At 43.9% G+C, this 12,628-nt stretch overlaps 1 non-coding gene across 1 annotated transcript; it reads left to right on the top strand.

The window, feature by feature from the left end:
* Nucleotides 1–5,800: 5,800 nt before the first annotated feature.
* LOC142653767 (U2 spliceosomal RNA) lies at nt 5,801–5,987 on the top strand. Its single transcript, XR_012848654.1, has one exon. It is a non-coding gene; the product is annotated as a U2 spliceosomal RNA (small nuclear RNA).
* The last annotated feature ends 6,641 nt before the right edge of the window (nt 5,988–12,628 follow it).

The following is a 12,628-nucleotide window of genomic DNA, read 5'->3' as shown; positions in this document are numbered from 1 at the left end:
CCTTGCTTGCCTACAAAGAGAGCAGCAATTTGGATTTGTTACTATGTTACCTAGAAGAATAACAAACTGTGCAAGGATGGAGGTTGTAGGAGCAAAGAGAAGTTGTCTGTAAAGTTGGTGGATGCTTATTTTCCATTTTGCAGTCCCTTGTCTCCCTCTTGTGGCCTCCTGGAGGCAAATAAATGTGCAAAAAAAAGACAGCCTGGCGGCCGGCTGTTGCAGTGTTGCCCTCTCAGGCAACACTGAGTGACTGACTGAGCCTCACCGTCTTATATAAAGTTCAGACGGAACTTTGCACGTGTCATAGTGGAGCCCTCAGGATTCCAGAGCCAGCTTTCTGACATCATAATGGGGCCTGCCTCAGAGATAGATAAAAGCCTGGGCCCAGGCAGTGTTGGTCAGTGCTGCTCAGCAGGCAGCACCGGACTGGACTGGATTACAGCTGATACAAGGTGTGAAGGAACAAGGGGTGGCTGTGGGCATGCACTTGCTGCCGCTGCCAGTGTTTATCTGCATGGCAGGAGGGCATTTGGGCGTTGCCAGGAAGGCGTTTTTATGTAGATTCCTCCTCTTTCAGCACTGCATTGTGGTGCAAGCAAAAGAAGCAAATCCTGTGTAGCTTCCTCTCCGGCCTTTATTCACCTCCCTCCCGCTTAGTAGCTGTAAATGTGTGTGAGCCTGCAGGGCCCCATGGAATTGCCTAGGAGTAGGCTGAATCAATCGCTGCAAGGGGTGAACAGCAGTATTAGGCAGGCTCGGTCAACGGCCGGCCCATTCGGGTTATCGCTTCTCGGCCTTTTGGCTAAGCTCAAGTGGTTTAGCTGGGAGGTCCGTCTGAGTGTTCGCCCTTGGCCTTGTGGCATCGCTGGTCCGCCAGCTTAAGCCACCTGCTGCTTTAGGGGGTGATCCAGGAGACAGGGAAGGCGATCGGAGGACGAGGACGAGGAGGATTATGGCTGGACCGCCTAATGCACCAAATACAGTTCGGCTGTTTATCGCAGAGGAGAAGAGGACGTCGTATGGAATTTTGCATGTGCAACAGAAGGTGTTGGAAGGAATTCTGGGAATGGCACACGAATCGATCTTCTGTCTTCAGTCCTTTCCCCAGCAAGGATTCTTTGATGCAAGTTTTTCCACCGTGAGTGAAATGAGGACCTGCTACCTCCGGAGTCAGGAGAACCTTTCCCATCCAGAGCTGCAGGGAATTGATTTTGTCCCTTGTGAGACTAAGAAAAAGAGGATCCCGGTGGTAATCCACATGTACAATCCTTTTGTTGAGGATGAGGAGATCCAGGCATTTTTGGGTCGTTATTGTGCCTATGTCTCTGGTGTGGAGAAAAGGAAGAACATTCTTGGGACTTTTAATGGTATGAGGAGGGTTTGGGTGGAGCTGCGTCCAGACCCAAATGGGCATGATGGTCTGTGCCACCCTCCCCAGAATTTTGCTATTGGGAACAACAGAGGTTTCCTTCACTACCCTGGCCAGCCGGATTTTTGTAGGGTGTGCTACGCCTTTGGCCACACCCGGGAGAATTGTACCACTGGACAGGTATGCAGAAACTGTTACAAGCCTGGACATGAGACTGCCAATTGCGAGGAGGCACGTAAGTGTCACTTCTGCGGATCTGTGGAACACCTGGCCAGGCGGTGCCCTAAGGTGTATGGAGAGGTACAGAGGTCCTATGCCGGGGTCGTGAGAGGTGAGATTGCTGCCTCCGGTCCAACAGCGCCGCCTGTGATGGAGCCGGAGGTTCATGAGGCGGCTGTTGTGGAGGATGTTCCTGTTGCGGTGATGACGGAAGCTGTTGCAGTTCCGGACCTGTTGGTCGCTGAAGGGGAGGAGGCTCAAGCTCCATCTGAGTCCTCTGGAGATCCGGGGGAGATGCAGGTTGATAAATCCTCTCTGAAGCGCAAGGAACCAGAGAGCGTAGTTTCAACGCCATTGAGTGAGCGCATTGAGGAATTTTCCAGTCCGGGTGGGGGAGGGGGAGATTCATCGGCTGCGGTGGATTCTGACTCTTCTACCTCTTCTTTTGGGGCTGGCTACCTTGAGAGCGGTACTGTTACCAAGTTGGCGAAAACCATTCACTTCACAAGAGGTGTAGTGGGGAATAAGAAGGAGAATGTGGCTCGTACTGCTGCGGATGGGACTCCGACGAAACATAGAGGAAGGGGTGCTTTAAAGAAGTCGTGAGGCCCTGTGTTTGAATTGTTTTGACTTTCATTTATAAATAATGCATTTTGTTATAGGTTCCTTAAATGTCCGGAGTATCAGGACTGCAACAAGAAGAGCTGCAACTTTTGATTTTCTGTCAAATTATCATTTTGATGTTTTATGTTTGCAGGAGTGTTGTTTGCTGGAGGAACCTATAAATGCTACCTGGGCCTTGGGTCCTGCAATTTGGTCAGGATCCCAGGAAAGAAACGGGGGGGTGGGAATATTATTTAAAAGTAATGATTTTGTTGTGAAGAAGGTAATTCACATAGTTCAGGGGAGGGTTTTATTAGTTAATTTTGAGTATAGAGGTGCCTCTTATAAAGTTATTAATGTCTATGCTCCGACTGGACGGAGAGAAAGAGCGGAGATGTTTGAGAAATTATATTTTTTCTTGGGGGGGAGGGAAAATTGTTTCCTTCTGGGAGACTTTAATTGTACAGTGAATGCAGGGGATAGGAGTAATGTTGGAGGGGGAGGTGATAGTGGGGTGGATAGTACTGGGAAACAATTAAATGAAATTGTGAGTTTATTTGAACTTAAGGATTGTTTTCGTGAAAAAAATGATGGTTCTTTTGGTTATACGTATTTTAGTAATACTGGAAATATATCGTCACGAATTGATTTTATTTTTTGTTCTAGGTCATTAACTGTTATGGACTTTAAAAGGAGGAGGATGCCGTTCACGGATCATGCGTGGATCGAATGTGTGGTTAAAAGTAACAGTACGTATGAATTTGGTAGGGGTGTATGGAAATTAAATGTGACATTGTTGGATGATGAATGTGTTCGGGAGCAATATAGGAGATTGTTTGGGATGTGGCAATCAAAGAAAGGGGAGTTTTTTAGTGTGATTGACTGGTGGGAATGGGTTAAAAGGGAAACAAAAAGGTTTTTTGTAAAAAAAGGGTGTGAAAGAGGAAGGAAGGAAATGGAGGAGTATGAGAGATGGCAAAAAAGATTGGAGTATTTGTATGAACTTAGACGGGTGGGTATGAATGTTGAAGGTGAGATTGAAGAAGCGCGTGATTATGTTAAAAGATGTTTGGAGGAAAAAGGTAAGAAAATTATTGCACAAGCTAGAGTGGAAGTAAGGGAAAAAGATGAGAAATGCACAAAGTTTTTCTTTAAAAAAGCTTTTAATAAAAAAACTGGAATGGTGAGTGTGTTGAGAGAGGATGGTGTAGAAGTGTTTGGTAAAAATGAGATTCTGGATGAAGTATGGAAGTTTTATACGGATTTGTTTACTGAGAAGAAGCGTGATTGTTCATTAGAGAGTGAATGTTTGGGGTATGTGGATAAACAGTTGGATGAGATTGATCAGAGTTTTTTGAGTGAGGACATAAGGAAGAGTGAAGTAGAGGATGCAATGAATGGTATGAAGAAGGGGAAAGTAGCAGGGAGTGATGGTTTGCCTGTAGAATTTTATTGTGTATTTTGGGATATGATTGGTGATTATGTATGGGAAGTTTGTAAGGAAGTTTTGGAGAGAGGTAGGTTGTCAAAAAGTATGAGTGAAAGTGTGACTGTTCTTTTGTTTAAGAAGGGGGAGAAAAAGAGTTTAAAAAATTGGAGGCCGATAGCGCTCTTAAATTGCGATTACAAGATTATATCTAAGATTATTGCTAATAGGTTGAGAAGTGTGATTGACTGTATGGTTGGTGAAGAACAAATGTGTGCAGTGCCTGACAGGAGGATTTCTGAATGTTTGCTGGGTTTGAGAGATGTGTTGTGGGACTGTAAGGATAGGAAACAAGGTGTGGCTGTGATTACGGTTGATTTTGAGAAGGCGTATGATAGAGTTGTGCATGATTTTATGTTCAAGATTTTGAGGAAAATGGGTGTACCGGAGAGAATGGTTGGATGGATTCAGTGTTTATACAGAGATATAGGGAGTAGAATCCAGGTGAATGGTTTTCTGAGCGAGAAGGTGAGGATTATGTCAGGAGTTCGTCAAGGGTGTCCATTGTCACCAATTTTATTTGTTTGTGTGATTGAACCGTTGTTGGGTATGTTTAGGCGGGACAAGGTAATGCGGGGTGTAGAAATCCCTGGCAGTAAGGGGAGAGATGTGCGTGTGATTGGTTATATGGATGATGTCACGGTTGTGTGTAAATGTATGGCTGCTGTTAAGCGGGCTAAGTTGCTGATTGAATGTTTTTGTATGATGAGTGGGTTTAAGTTGAATGTGGATAAAAGTGGTTGTAAGTTTTTTGATGAATGGAAGGAAAATGACTTGTGTGGATGGCCAGTGAGACAAGGTGGGGTGGAAGTTCTGGGGGTGATTTTTGACAATGATTTGTATGGGAAAGAGAGTTGGGGGAGAGTTTTAGAACGGGTGAAAAATAAAACAAATTTTTGGTCTTTAAGGACTTTATCGATTGATGGGAGAGTTTTGGTGATTAAATCTGTGATTATTCCAATTTTGTTGTATATTAATTATGTTTTTCCTCCGCCTGACAGATGTCTGGCGAGAATCATCCGAGTAATTTTTTTGTTCCTTTGGAACTCAAAGATGGAGAAATTGAAGCGAGAGAAAGTGGTGAAGAGAAGAGTGAATGGTGGAAAAGGTCTGATGAATATTGAATGTTTTCTGGCGGTGAAGTATGTAAGTTTTTGTATGTCGATCAGTAAGAAGGAAAGTGTGTATGGTTGTATGGTGAAGTATTTGGCTGGAAGGGTGTTACTGAGATATAAATTAATGGTAAGGGATTTGAGGGAGCCAACAAGTTTTGGTACTCCATGGTTTTATATGAGGATTGATAGGTGCATTAGGAGGAACCACTTAGAGAATGTGACAGTGAATGATTGGTGTGAGAGCAAGAAAGTGATGAAAGTTTTGGAGTCAAGAGAGATGGTTGAATGTGTGGCTGGTTTGACTGAGAATGAGAGTAAAGCAGTGTGGAAGAATGTGCAAAGTAAAGAGTTAGTAAACAGGCAAAAGGATCTTGCTTGGATGACTGTGCATAGGTGTTTACCTACGCGCGAGTTTCAACGGAGAAGAAGGTTGGTAAACAGTGAGAACTGCCCCAGGGCAGGATGTGGTAGGTGTGAGAATTATGTTCATTTACTGTGGGAGTGTGAGTATGCTAAGAATGTATGGAAAGGGATGGGTAAATTGATTAAAGGTATAACTGGGGTTGAATTATTGACGTTTAATATGATGATGTTTGGGTTGTGTGGTGTGAATAGAGAGAAAGCTAGGTTGTTGTGGTTGATTGTAAATTGCGTAAAAGAAGTGTTGTGGGATGTCAGGAATATCTTAGTTTTTAAGCAAAAGGACGTTGAAGTGTATGAGTGTTTGGGCATGATCCGTGGACGTTTATTTCTGTATGTGTTATGTGACCGAAAAAGACTTGGCAGTGATGCCGAAGGAGTCTGGAAATACAAAAAATGGCGGTCATGGCTTATTAATTGAATTTAATGTGTTTTTTTTCTTTTCTTATAAGAATGGGTTTTTTTTGTTTTTTTGGGGAGGATACAATGTATTTGTGTTTGTATTTTTGAATATTTCTCTTTTAAAATGATGGATGTGTCTTTGAATATTTTGTTTTTGTACTTTTCATGACAAATGTATGAAATGTAATCTGACTTTATTTTCAATAAAAATTAAAAAAAATCTGTTCTTATCAGTTTAATATCTGATACGTCCCCTATCTGGGGACCATATATTAAATGGATTTTTAGAACAGGGAGATGGAAATAGAGCTTGCTCTGTCCACTCCACGCATTGACCTGGTATTGCAGTATTTCCAGGACCGGTGCACCCTTCCCTTATGTGTTGACTAAAATCAGATTCCAAAAGTGCTATTTGTGTTTGCTATTGTTTTTGTCTTTCTGATGGGATCTCCCCTTTTAATCCCATTATTTCAACACCTGTTGGACAATGCATTTGTACAGTCATGTGTGATAATGAGCTCATTTATTAAATGCAATTAATTAATACATTGCCACCTCTTGTTGTGTGTGTGTCTTCTGTGTTTCTGTGTTTCCGGCATTTCACATTGGAACAGCTCATTCACCTTCCTTGTCTTCTCTCCGCCCTCCCTCCTAGGTAGGTTAAAGAGCTGCACCTGAGCCAGCCACTGATTGATGCAGCACCACAGTCAAATAGCGGAGTGGAGTAGGGGAACAGCAAACAGCCATTAAAGCCGCCCGCCCGCCCGCCTGCCTGCCTGCCTGCCTGCCCGCCACAATGGACCTACCTGTGTACACTACATGGATGTGATGGAATGTACTGTCGTCCCTACATTTCAAGAAGAAGTAAGAATTGCAGTTGCAACAAAGCCTTGCTTGCCTACAAAGAGAGCAGCAATTTGGATTTGTTACTATGTTACCTAGAAGAATAACAAACTGTGCAAGGATGGAGGTTGTAGGAGCAAAGAGAAGTTGTCTGTAAAGTTGGTGGATGCTTATTTTCCATTTTGCAGTCCCTTGTCTCCCTCTTGTGGCCTCCTGGAGGCAAATAAATGTGCAAAAAAAAGACAGCCTGGCGGCCGGCTGTTGCAGTGTTGCCCTCTCAGGCAACACTGAGTGACTGACTGAGCCTCACCGTCTTATATAAAGTTCAGACGGAACTTTGCACGTGTCATAGTGGAGCCCTCAGGATTCCAGAGCCAGCTTTCTGACATCATAATGGGGCCTGCCTCAGAGATAGATAAAAGCCTGGGCCCAGGCAGTGTTGGTCAGTGCTGCTCAGCAGGCAGCACCGGACTGGACTGGATTACAGCTGATACAAGGTGTGAAGGAACAAGGGGTGGCTGTGGGCATGCACTTGCTGCCGCTGCCAGTGTTTATCTGCATGGCAGGAGGGCATTTGGGCGTTGCCAGGAAGGCGTTTTTATGTAGATTCCTCCTCTTTCAGCACTGCATTGTGGTGCAAGCAAAAGAAGCAAATCCTGTGTAGCTTCCTCTCCGGCCTTTATTCACCTCCCTCCCGCTTAGTAGCTGTAAATGTGTGTGAGCCTGCAGGGCCCCATGGAATTGCCTAGGAGTAGGCTGAATCAATCGCTGCAAGGGGTGAACAGCAGTATTAGGCAGGCTCGGTCAACGGCCGGCCCATTCGGGTTATCGCTTCTCGGCCTTTTGGCTAAGACCAAGTGTATTTATACAGGAGGTTTTTGGTCAGAAGGTGCTCAGGTACCCTCTCTCTCGGCCTCGGGGGATCGTCCAGGTTCGCCTGGACTTCACCCCCGTGCTGCTATTTGGGAGAGAGGCTTAGTCCTGAGCAACGAGTTGCGATCCCCCCCAGCCCCTTGGTCTCCGTAAGACAAGGGGCGCAGCGAAAGCTGTGCGGTTCGACCTGGCCACGCTAATGGCAGGCGAACCCGATGCGGTGCCGGTGTACGCCCGGCTTAAGAATTCTGCACGATTTATCGTGGCAGAGGGTGGAGGCGGTCCCCGTGGTATTAAATTTTTAGTCCACGCCATTTTGGAAGATCTGCTGGCGGTCCACAAGAACGAGCTCTTGGCTATCCAGGACTACCCGAAGCGAGGAATCTACGATGTCACCTTCATGGGAGAAGGAATACTCCGTGATGCTATGGACCGAGCTGAGAGGAAACAAGGTGAACTCGTAGCAGCAGGAGTCAAGGTAGTAGAGCATGAATTTGAAATAACCAAACTCGTGGTGATTAAAATGTATTCCCCATATGTGAGAGATATGGAAGTGGCAGCATTTCTAGCTGCCTACTTCAAAAATGTCAAACTCCTGGGGAAAGTGATGAACGAGTGTGGAGTGTGGACCGCCAAATGGAAGTTTTTAGTTACGCTGATTAAGGACCCCTCCACCCAAGAAACGAGATTACCACCGGCTCGTTTTAAAATTGGAAATGTGAATGGCGACCTCTACTTCTCAGGGATGCCAAACTTCTGCAGGGCTTGTGGTACCTATGGACATACCAGTTTTAACTGCGATGTCACCTGCAGAAACTGTGGAAGCAAAGAGCACAATATAAGGGAGTGCACAGAAGAAAAAAAATGCAACTTTTGTCAAAAAACTGGTCACTTGTATTTTTCTTGTCCTCATAGGTACCGAAGCGGAGAAGAAGAGCAACCCGGGGCGCCCCCACGTGCTCCACCAGCGGACCAGCCCCGCCCTCAGGGAGAGGAACAAGCCAGTGCTGCAAAGGAGCAGCGGGGTACCTGGGCTTCAAGGGTACGGTCTGTTGGAGCCAAAGCAGGTACCTCACAGCCAACAGCCTCAGAGGAGAGAAGGGAGTCCAGTGCGAAGGAAAAACGCCAAGCCAAACGTAAGGCTGAGAAGGGGCAGGCCAGTGAGATAACTGAGGCATCCCAGAGTGCTGGTTGCTCAGTGGATGCCGGGCCTGCTCCCAATCCTGGGTCTCTAGATACGGAGTCTGAAGAGGAAGGTTGGCTGAAAGTGGGTCCCCGTAAAAAGGGTAAACAGGAGCGTGCCGGTAGGGGGGTGACAGGGGAGGAGCAAATGGATACGTCCGTAAAGCAAAGTGAGGCTCCTCCTAGGACCGCCCCCTCGTCGTTATTGGTGAGGAGGGTGGGCACTGTTCCCCCCGAGCCAACCGACACCCCGCCATGTGCGCAACCTCCCCCTCTAGAACGGCCTGCACGGCCTGCACGGCCTCAGGGGGGAGCGGCGGGGCCCTTGGGGGACCCACCCGATACAGACCTATATGGTCAGCCGTTAGAGACCCAGGTAAGGCTGTGTGAATCTGGACTCCCTGTATACGAGATGAGGGCTGTTGGCTCGACGCTCACGGAAGGTAGTTCCTCTCCTGAATCATCCCCTTTCTCGCTAGAGTCAGACGAGGGCGGGGAGATGAGTTCAAGCGAGATTTCTGGTATTGCTGGTGGAGGCCAAGTCTGATTTTAAGTAACACGATTATTTATTTTTTAAAATCAAGACTAACACAATTAAAACTCCACGATGTCTGAAATAAAGGGGATCTCCCTCAACGTGAGGGGCGCCAAGTCCAAAGTCAGAAGGGTTGCTCTCTTCAGTTTTTTATCTGGCCTGGCAGCCTCTGTTTTTTTCCTGCAGGAGTGCGGCATTCCCCATGCAATGAAGTACCATAAATACAAAGAGGATTGGAAGTATGGTCCATCAGTCTGGTCTGGATCTAACGAGTCCAGATCAGCAGGGGTCGCCATTCTTTTTAAGGGAAACGTTTTTATTGATTTTATTCAAGAGATTCTTCCAGGACGTATTTTATTGGTTAAAGCTTTTATTGACGGCGTAAAATGGCAGTTTTTAAATTTTTACGGCTCACCTGACAAAAATGAGAGAGCAGAGATGCTAGAAATGTTACCTCTTTTTATTAATACAACTGAGCCTTTTATCCTCGCAGGTGATTTTAACTGTATCCTGAGGGGGGAACGCCGGCTTACCAGTACTACAAGTAGGAATTACGATAAGACCTCTGGACTGCTCAAAGATATTGTAAATGATTTTAAATTAACAGATTTGTACAAAGAATGTAATAGGAGCAGCCCAGAGGAAGCCGGCGTTACCTGGAGCAACGCCACCTGTAGCTCCAGGATAGATTTTATTTTTTGTAATGAGAATGTACTGCCTTTTAATTGTGAAGTTTTAACTAATGTTTTCTCAGATCACAAGCTTTTATCATTTTATGTAAAGCGTGATTTTAATAAACCGGTGTGTAAGAAGTCCTGGAAGTTAAATGTTTCCCTTTTAGATGATCCACAGGTTTTTACTGATTTTATTGAATTTTACCAAAAATGCAGGCGGGGGAGAGACATGCGTACTCCCATCAGTGCATGGTGGGAGAAAATGAAAAAAAGAATAAAGGAATTTTTTATTAAAAAGAGCGTGGCGAAAGCCAGAGAAAAACATGCTTTTTTTAAAATTCTCAGCACCCGTCTGCAGACCCTGTACAAGATGAGAGATAATGAAATTGACGTTAAAACTGACATCACTAATTTAAAAAAAGAAATAGCTCAGTGCCTGGAGCAGAAAGGCAAAGAAATCATTTTTCGTTCCAAAATTCAACATGTGGAGGAGAATGAGACCTGCTCCAGGTACTTTTTTAAAAAAATTAACAATAAAAAGGCTATTATTAAAAATATTGAAGGTGTGTCAGATGTACAGGGTATTTTAAGTAAAGTTCATGAGTTTTATGCTGACCTTTTTAGTGTTAAAACTGTGGATCATAATTTTATGCGTGACTCACTGAAGGAGATTACTACTGTTTTAGACCCTGTCTCCCAGAATTTTTTATTACAGGAGCTGACGGAGCAGGAGGTTTTAGAAACGGTAAAGAGTTTTAAAGCCGGAAAAGTTCCCGGACCGGACGGTATACCCAGTGAGTTTTATGTCAAATTTTATGACATTTTAAAAGAGGATCTTTTTAGCCTTTTTTATGAAGTTTTTAATTCCAAGATGCTGCCTAAGTCCTGGCGGAAGGGTGAGGTCTCCCTGCTACATAAGAAAGGTGACATCGCAGTTTTGAAGAACTGGAGACCAATAACCCTTCTGAATAGCGACTATAAAATAATGGCAAAAGTGTGCGCAAATAGATTAAAAGCCATAATACCCCACATTGTACACTCTAACCAGGTGTGTGGGGTGCCAGGCCGCAGCATCTGGGATAATCTTAACCTGGTAAAAGATGTGATTGAGGACACGAGGTCTAGAAGAGGTAAATTAGCCATTTTATCTATAGACTTCGAGAAGGCGTTCGACCGTGTCTCTCATTTTTATCTTTTTAAGGTTTTAGAGCGTATGGGTATACCTGAAGGATTTTTATTATCACTTAAAGCCTTTTATAAAGATTGCACAAGCAAAATTTTAGTGAATGGTTTTAAGACACAGGACGTGATTTTAGACTCAGGGGTGAAGCAGGGGTGTCCCTTGTCCCCACTGCTTTTTATTTGCGCATTAGAGCCTCTACTGTGTACAATTCGCCGCGATAAGTTAATACGTGGAGTCCCCCTGCCCGGGGGTGGCGGCGTAGAGGCTAAAGCAGTGGGGTACATGGACGATGTAGCGGTTTTTTGCAGGGACACCCTGTCGCTTCAGAGAACCCTCAGACAAATTGAGTTTTATTGCTGTGCTTCCGGTTTTAAGGTGAACTTCGACAAAAGTAATATTTTAAATATAGGAAGCATGGCTTTTAGAGACATACCCGTCCCTGTGTCAGATAATATTACGATTTTAGGTGTCTCCTTCAGTGAGTGCGATAATGGTTTTATCAGTTGGGACATGGTGGCGCAGAAGGTAAATCAAAAAATATGTATGTGGAACATGAGAAAACTTACCATGGAGGGAAAAGTTTTAATTATTAAAATGGTCATTTTACCCCTGCTTTTATATCTCAGTATGGTTTTCCCTCCCCCCACGGTTTTATTGCAAAAAATTACTAAAGCATGTTTTACCTTCTTTTGGAGTTCCAGAATGGAGAAACTTAAAAGAGAGATTGTGATGAAATCCAAACCGAAGGGTGGCAAAGATTTTCCGAATTTTAACAGGTTTCTTTTAATCAAGTTCTTCAGTTTCTGTTTTAATTCCCTTTTTAAAGAACATTATTGGTCCTATTTTTTACGTTTTAATACAGGGTTTTTAATGCGAAGGTTTGGGTGGTTCAACATTGTTTTATCCTCACCTTACGCTTTTAAACTCTCAATAAACTATGTGATTTTAGAAAAGATAGTGACCTTATTCAACCTGAAGGGAAAAAATGTAAATGAGCTGAAAAATAGTAAAAAATTAATTAAAGACCTAAGAGAAAGTGAGACGGTCAGCAGGATTGAGAATTTTAATGAGGAACGAAGTGCTTTTATCTTCAAAATTATTAATGTGTTTTATCTTTTTAATACACAGATGGACCTGGCCTGGAGCTGCATTCATCAATGTCTTCCATGCCGGGCATTCCAATACAGAAGGAGGCTCGCGAGGTCTGCCGTCTGCCCGAGGGAAGGCTGCCAGGCCGAGGAAACGATTCGACACATTTTTTGGACGTGTGATTTTGCGAAGAAATTTTGGAAAAAAATATTCCCTCTTTTGGTAAAGATGGCAGACCTGAAAGACTTGAATTATGAAGATATTTTATATGGACTATTTGGATGCCCAACCGCGAGCCAAAAGATAATAGCGTGGAAGACGATGAATTGCGCCAAAGAAGCTCTATGGAAGGCCAGGAACATCCTGATTTTTAAGCACGATGTTTTATCTACTGATGATGTTTTAGGTCTTTGTTTTAGCGAAATGTACATTTATTATTTATTAGACAAAAAAAGAAATGCCACCCTTCTTAATAAATGGTTTGTGAAAGAATGGAACTCCAACATATAAAGATTTGCCACCATGTCCCTTTTATGTAATGTAATGCAATGAAATATTGATTTTATTGTTATTCATTTGTACAAAAGTTGGTTTTATTGTAAACTGTATTTTTTATCATGAAATAAATCATTGAC

This window comes from Rhinoderma darwinii, chromosome 5 (assembly GCF_050947455.1).
Source record: "Rhinoderma darwinii isolate aRhiDar2 chromosome 5, aRhiDar2.hap1, whole genome shotgun sequence".
NCBI classification, from domain to species: Eukaryota; Metazoa; Chordata; class Amphibia; order Anura; family Rhinodermatidae; genus Rhinoderma; species Rhinoderma darwinii.
The sequence above is the reverse complement of the archived record's forward strand: the minus strand, read 5'-3'. Positions and strand labels throughout refer to the sequence as shown.